An 8,444-nucleotide genomic window follows, 5' to 3' on the forward strand; every position below is an offset into this window, starting at 1 on the left:
CTTGTCAATCAACGATCAACTCCGTGTGTATAGCTGGTGTTTTTTGAAAACTTGTCAATCAACGATGAACTCCGTGTGTATAGCTGGTGTGGTTGAAAACTTGTCAATCAACGATCAACTCCGTGTGTATAGCTGGTGTGGTTGAAAACTTGTCAATCAACGATCAACTCCGTGTGTATAGCTAGTGTGGTTGAAAACTTGTTAATCAACGATCAACTCCGTGTGTATAGCTGGTTGAAAACTTGTCAATCAACGATCAACTCCGTGTGTATAGCTGGTGTGGCTGAAAACTTGTCAATCAACGATCAACTCCGTGTGTATAGCTGTGGTGAAAAACTTGTCAATCAACGATCAACTCCGTGTGTATAGCTGGTGTGGTTAAAAACTTGTCAATCAACGATCAACTCCGTGTGTATAGCTGGTGTGGCTGAAAACTTGTCAATCAACGATCAACTCCGTGTGTATAGCTGTGGTGAAAAACTTGTCAATCAACGATCAACTCCGTGTGTATAGCTGGTGTGGTTAAAAACTTGTCAATCAACGATCAACTCCGTGTGTATAGCTAATGTGGTGAAAAACTTGTCAATCAACGATCAACTCCGTGTGTATAGCTGGTGTGGTGAAAAACTTGTCAATCAACGATGAACTCCGTGTGTATAGCTGGTGTTATGAAAAACTTGTCAATCAACGATGAACTCCGTGTGTATAGCTGTGGTGAAAAACTTGTCAATCAACGATCAACTCCGTGTGTATAGCTGGTGTGGTTGAAAACTTGTCAATCAACGATCAACTCCGTGTGTATAGCTGGTTGAAAACTTGTCAATCAACGATCAACTCCTTGTGTATAGCTGGTGTGGTTGAAAACTTGTCAATCAACGATCAACCCCGTGTGTATAGCTGGTGTGGTTGAAAACTTGTCAATCAACGATCAACTCCGTGTGTATAGCTGGTGTGGTTAAAAACTTGTCAATCAACGATCAACTCCGTGTGTATAGCTGGTGTGGTTGAAAACTTGTCAATCACCGATCAACTCCGTGTGTATAGCTGGTGTGGTTGAAAACTTGTCAATCAACGATCAACTCCGTGTGTATAGCTGGTGTGGTTGAAAACTTGTCAATCAACGATCAACTCCGTGTGTATAGCTGGTTGAAAACTTGTCAATCAACGATCAACTCCGTGTGTATAGCTGGTGTGGTTAAAAACTTGTCAATCAACGATCAACTCCGTGTGTATAGCTGGTGTGGTTAAAAACTTGTCAATCAACGATCAACTCCGTGTGTATAGCTGGTGTGGTGAAAAACTTGTCAATCAACGATGAACTCCGTGTGTATAGCTGTGGTGAAAAACTTGTCAATCAACGATGAACTCCGTGTGTATAGCTAGTGTGGTTGAAAACTTGTTAATCAACGATCAACTCCGTGTGTATAGCTGGTTGAAAACTTGTCAATCAACGATCAACTCCGTGTGTATAGCTGGTGTGGTTGAAAACTTGTCAATCACCGATCAACTCCGTGTGTATAGCTGGTGTGGTTGAAAACTTGTCAATCAACGATCAACTCTGTGTGTATAGCTGGTGTGGTTAAAAACTTGTCAATCAACGATCAACTCCGTGTGTATAGCTGGTGTGGTTGAAAACTTGTCAATCAACGATCAACTCCGTGTGTATACCTGGTGTGGTTGAAAACTTGTCAATCAATGATCAACTCCGTGTGTATAGCTGGTGTGGTTAAAAACTTGTCAATCAACGATGAACTCTGTGTGTATAGCTGGTGTGGTTAAAAACTTGTCAATCAACGATCAACTCCGTGTGTATAGCTGGTGTGGTTGAAAACTTGTCAATCAACGATTAACTCCGTGTGTGTAGCTGGTGTGGTTGAAAACTTGTCAATCAACGATCAACTCCGTGTGTATAGCTGGTGTGGCTGAAAACTTGTCAATCAACGATCAACTCCGTGTGTATAGCTGTGGTGAAAAACTTGTCAATCAACGATCAACTCCGTGTGTATAGCTGGTGTGGTTAAAAACTTGTCAATCAACGATCAACTCCGTGTGTATAGCTGGTGTGGCTGAAAACTTGTCAATCAACGATCAACTCCGTGTGTATAGCTGTGGTGAAAAACTTGTCAATCAACGATCAACTCCGTGTGTATAGCTGGTGTGGTTAAAAACTTGTCAATCAACGATCAACTCCGTGTGTATAGCTGGTGTGGTGAAAAACTTGTCAATCAACGATCAACTCCGTGTGTATAGCTGGTGTGGTGAAAAACTTGTCAATCAACGATGAACTCCGTGTGTATAGCTGGTGTTATGAAAAACTTGTCAATCAACGATGAACTCCGTGTGTATAGCTGTGGTGAAAAACTTGTCAATCAACGATCAACTCCGTGTGTATAGCTGGTGTGGTTGAAAACTTGTCAATCAACGATCAACTCCGTGTGTATAGCTGGTTGAAAACTTGTCAATCAACGATCAACTCCTTGTGTATAGCTGGTGTGGTTGAAAACTTGTCAATCAACGATCAACTCCGTGTGTATAGCTGGTGTGGTTGAAAACTTGTCAATCAACGATCAACTCCGTGTGTATAGCTGGTGTGGTTAAAAACTTGTCAATCAACGATCAACTCCGTGTGTATAGCTGGTGTGGTTGAAAACTTGTCAATCACCGATCAACTCCGTGTGTATAGCTGGTGTGGTTGAAAACTTGTCAATCAACGATCAACTCCGTGTGTATAGCTGGTGTGGTTGAAAACTTGTCAATCAACGATCAACTCCGTGTGTATAGCTGGTTGAAAACTTGTCAATCAACGATCAACTCCGTGTGTATAGCTGGTGTGGTTAAAAACTTGTCAATCAACGATCAACTCTGTGTGTATAGCTGGTGTGGTTAAAAACTTGTCAATCAACGATCAACTCCGTGTGTATAGCTGGTGTGGTTGAAAACTTGTCAATCAACGATCAACTCCGTGTGTGTAGCTGGTGTGGTTGAAAACTTGTCAATCAACGATCAACTCCGTGTGTATAGCTGGTGTGGCTGAAAACTTGTCAATCAACGATCAACTCCGTGTGTATAGCTGGTGTTTTTTGAAAACTTGTCAATCAACGATGAACTCCGTGTGTATAGCTGGTGTGGTTGAAAACTTGTCAATCAACGATCAACTCCGTGTGTATAGCTGGTGTGGCTGAAAACTTGTCAATCAACGATCAACTCCGTGTGTATAGCTGGTGTTTTTTGAAAACTTGTCAATCAACGATGAACTCCGTGTGTATAGCTGGTGTGGTTGAAAACTTGTCAATCAACGATCAACTCCGTGTGTATAGCTGGTGTGGTTGAAAACTTGTCAATCAACGATCAACTCCGTGTGTATAGCAGGTGTGGCTGAAAACTTGTCAATCAACGATCAACTCCGTGTGTATAGCTGGTGTTTTTTGAAAACTTGTCAATCAACGATGAACTCCGTGTGTATAGCTGGTGTGGTTGAAAACTTGTCAATCAACGATCAACTCCGTGTGTGTAGCTGGTGTGGTTGAAAACTTGTCAATCAACGATCAACTCCGTGTGTATAGCTGGTGTGGCTGAAAACTTGTCAATCAACGATCAACTCCGTGTGTATAGCTGGTGTTTTTTGAAAACTTGTCAATCAACGATGAACTCCGTGTGTATAGCTGGTGTGGTTGAAAACTTGTCAATCAACGATCAACTCCGTGTGTATAGCTGGTGTGGTTGAAAACTTGTCAATCAACGATCAACTCCGTGTGTATAGCTGGTGTGGTTGAAAACTTGTCAATCAACGATCAACTCTGTGTGTATAGCTGGTGTGGTGAAAAACTTGTCAATCAACAATCAACTACGTGTGTATAGCTTGAGTGGTTGAAAACTTGTCAATCACCGATCAACTCCGTGTGTATAGCTGGTGTGGTTGAAAACTTGTCAATCAACGATCAACTCTGTGTGTATAGCTGGTGTGGTTAAAAACTTGTCAATCAACGATCAACTCCGTGTGTATAGCTGGTGTGGTTGAAAACTTGTCAATCAACGATCAACTCCGTGTGTATAGCTGGTGTGGTTGAAAACTTGTCAATCAATGATCAACTCCGTGTGTATAGCTGGTGTGGTTAAAAACTTGTCAATCAACGATGAACTCTGTGTGTATAGCTGGTGTGGTTAAAAACTTGTCAATCAACGATCAACTCCGTTTGTATAGCTGGTGTGGTTGAAAACTTGTCAATCAACGATCAACTCCGTGTGTATAGCTGGTGTGGTTGAAAACTTGTCAATCAATGATCAACTCCGTGTGTATAGCTGGTGTGGTTAAAAACTTGTCAATCAACGATGAACTCTGTGTGTATAGCTGGTGTGGTTAAAAACTTGTCAATCAACGATCAACTCCGTGTGTATAGCTGGTGTGGTTGAAAACTTGTCAATCAACGATCAACTCCGTGTGTGTAGATGGTGTGGTTGAAAACTTGTCAATCAACGATCAACTCCGTGTGTATAGCTGGTGTGGCTGAAAACTTGTCAATCAACGATCAACTCCGTGTGTATAGCTGGTGTTTTTTGAAAACTTGTCAATCAACGATGAACTCCGTGTGTATAGCTGGTGTGGTTGAAAACTTGTCAATCAACGATCAACTCCGTGTGTATAGCTGGTGTGGTTGAAAACTTGTCAATCAACGATCAACTCCGTGTGTATAGCTGGTGTGGTTGAAAACTTGTCAATCAACGATCAACTCTGTGTGTATAGCTGGTGTGGTGAAAAACTTGTCAATCAACGATCAACTCCGTGTGTATAGCTGTGGTGAAAAACTTGTCAATCAACGATCAACTCCGTGTGTATAGCTGGTGTGGTTGAAAACTTGTCAATCAACGATCAACTCCGTGTGTATAGCTGGTGTGGTGAAAAACTTGTCAATCAACGATCAACTCCGTGTGTATAGCTGGTGTGGTTGAAAACTTGTCAATCAACGATCAACTCCGTGTGTGTAGCTGGTGTGGTTAAAAACTTGTCAATCAACGATCAACTCCGTGTGTATAGCTGGTGTGGTTGAAAACTTGTCAATCAACGATCAACTCCGTGTGTATAGCTGGTGTTTTTTGAAAACTTGTCAATCAACGATCAACTCCGTGTGTATAGCTGGTGTGGTTGAAAACTTGTCAATCAACGATCAACTCCGTGTGTATAGGTGGTGTGGTTGAAAACTTGTCAATCAACGATCAACTCCGTGTGTATAGCTGGTGTGGTTGAAAACTTGTTAATCAACGATCAACTCCGTGTGTATAGCTGGTGTGGTTAAAAACTTGTCAATCAACGATCAACTCCGTGTGTATAGCTGGTGTGGTTAAAAACTTGTCAATCAACGATCAACTCCGTGTGAATAGCTGTGGTGAAAAACTTGTCAATCAACGATCAACTCCGTGTGTATAGCTGGTGTGGTTAAAAACTTGTCAATCAACGATCAACTCCGTGTGTATAGGTGGCGTGGTTGAAAACTTGTCAATCAACGATCAACTCCGTGTGTATAGCTGGTATGGTTGAAAACTTGTCAATCAACGATCAACTCCGTGTGTATAGCTGGTGTGGTTAAAAACTTGTCAATCAACGATCAACTCCGTGTGTATAGCTGGTGTGGTTAAAAACTTGTCAATCAACGATCAACTCCGTGTGTATAGCTGTGGTGAAAAACTTGTCAATCAACGATCAACTCCGTGTGTATAGCTGGTGTGGTTAAAAACTTGTCAATCAACGATCAACTCCGTGTGTATAGCTGGTGTGGTGAAAAACTTGTCAATCAACGATGAACTCCGTGTGTATAGCTGTGGTGAAAAACTTGTCAATCAACGATCAACTCCGTGTGTATAGCTGGTGTGGTTGAAAACTTGTCAATCAACGATCAACTCCGTGTGTATAGCTGGTTGAAAACTTGTCAATCAACGATCAACTCCGTGTGTATAGCTGGTGTGGTTTAAAACTTGTCAATCAACGATCAACTCCGTGTGTATAGCTGGTGTGGTTGAAAACTTGTCAATCAACGATCAACTCCGTGTGTATAGCTGGTGTGGTTAAAAACTTGTCAATCAACGATCAACTCCGTGTGTATAGCTGGTGTGGTTGAAAACTTGTCAATCAACGATCAACTCCGTGTGTATAGCTGGTGTTGTTGAAAACTTGTCAATCAACGATTAACTCTGTGTGTATAGCTGGTGTGGTGAAAAACTTGTCAATCAACGATCAACTCCGTGTGTATAGCTGTGGTGAAAAACTTGTCAATCAACGATCAACTCCGTGTGTATAGCTGGTGTGGTTGAAAACTTGTCAATCAACGATCAACTCCGTGTGTATAGCTTGTGTGGTGAAAAACTTGTCAATCAACGATCAACTCCGTGTGTATAGCTGGTGTGGTTAAAAACTTGTGAATCAACGATCAACTCCGTGTGTATAGCTGGTGTGGTTGAAAACTTGTCAATCAACGATCAACTCCGTGTGTATAGCTGGTGTTTTTTGAAAACTTGTCAATCAACGATGAACTCCGTGTGTATAGCTGGTGTGGTTGAAAACTTGTCAATCAACGATCAACTCCGTGTGTATAGGTGGTGTGGTTGAAAACTTGTCAATCCACGATCAACTCCGTGTGTATAGCTGGTGTGGTTGAAAACTTGTCAATCAACGATCAACTCCGTGTGTATAGCTGGTGTGGTTAAAAACTTGTCAATCAACGATCAACTCCGTGTGTATAGCTGGTGTGGTTAAAAACTTGTCAATCAACGATCAACTCCGTGTGTATAGCTGTGGTGAAAAACTTGTCAATCAACGATCAACTCCGTGTGTATAGCTGGTGTGGTTAAAAACTTGTCAATCAACGATCAACTCCGTATGTATAGCTGGTGTGGTGAAAAACTTGTCAATCAACGATGAACTCCGTGTGTATAGCTGTGGTGAAAAACTTGTCAATCAACGATCAACTCCGTGTGTATAGCTGGTGTGGTTGAAAACTTGTCAATCAACGATCAACTCCGTGTGTATAGCTGGTTGAAAACATGTCAATCAACGATCAACTCCGTGTGTATAGCTGGTGTGGTTGAAAACTTGTCAATCAACGATCAACTCTGTGTGTATAGCTGGTGTGGTTAAAAACTTGTCAATCAATGATCAACTCCGTGTGTATAGCTGGTGTGGTTAAAAACTTGTCAATCAACGATCAACTCCGTGTGTATAGCTGGTGTGGTTGAAAACTTGTCAATCAACGATCAACTCCGTGTGTGTAGCTGGTGTGGTTGAAAACTTGTCAATCAACGATCAACTCCGTGTGTATAGCTGGTGTGGCTGAAAACTTGTCAATCAACGATCAACTCCGTGTGTATAGCTGGTGTTTTTTGAAAACTTGTCAATCAACGATGAACTCCGTGTGTATAGCTGGTGTGGTTGAAAACTTGTCAATCAACGATCAACTCCGTGTGTATAGCTGGTGTGGTTGAAAACTTGTCAATCAACGATCAACTCCGTGTGTATAGCTGGTGTGGTTGAAAACTTGTCAATCAACGATCAACTCTGTGTGTATAGCTGGTGTGGTGAAAAACTTGTCAATCAACGATCAACTCCGTGTGTATAGCTGGTGTGGTTGAAAACTTGTCAATCACCGATCAACTCCGTGTGTATAGCTGGTGTGGTTGAAAACTTGTCAATCAACGATCAACTCTGTGTGTATAGCTGGTGTGGTTAAAAACTTGTCAATCAACGATCAACTCCGTGTGTATAGCTGGTGTGGTTAAAAACTTGTCAATCAACGATCAACTCCGTGTGTATAGCTGGTGTGGTTGAAAACTTGTCAATCAACGATCAACTCCGTGTGTATAACTGGTGTGGTTGAAAACTTGTCAATCACCGATCAACTCCGTGTGTATAGCTGGTGTGGTTGAAAACTTGTCAATCAACGATCAACTCCGTGTGTATAGCTGGTGTGGTTGAAAACTTGTCAATCACCGATCAACTCCGTGTGTATAGCTGGTGTGGTTGAAAACTTGTCAATCAACCATCAACTCTGTGTGTTTAGCTGGTGTGGTGAAAAACTTGTCAATCAACGATCAACTCCGTGTGTATAACTGGTGTGGTTAAAAACTTGTCAATCAACGATCAACTCCGTGTGTATAGCTGGTTGAAAACATGTCAATCAACGATCAACTCCGTGTGTATAGCTGGTGTGGTTGAAAACTTGTCAATCAACGATCAACTCCGTGTGTATAGCTGGTGTGGTTAAAAACTTGTCAATCAATGATCAACTCCGTGTGTATAGCTGGTGTGGTTAAAAACTTGTCAATCAACGATCAACTCCGTGTGTATAGCTGGTGTGGTTGAAAACTTGTCAATCACCGATCAACTCCGTGTGTATAGCTGGTGTGGTTGAAAACTTGTCAATCAACGATCAACTCTGTGTGTATAGCTGGTGTGGTTA

The sequence above is a fragment of the Nematostella vectensis genome, chromosome 8 (genome assembly GCF_932526225.1).
Source record: "Nematostella vectensis chromosome 8, jaNemVect1.1, whole genome shotgun sequence".
Lineage (NCBI taxonomy): Eukaryota > Metazoa > Cnidaria > Anthozoa > Actiniaria > Edwardsiidae > Nematostella > Nematostella vectensis.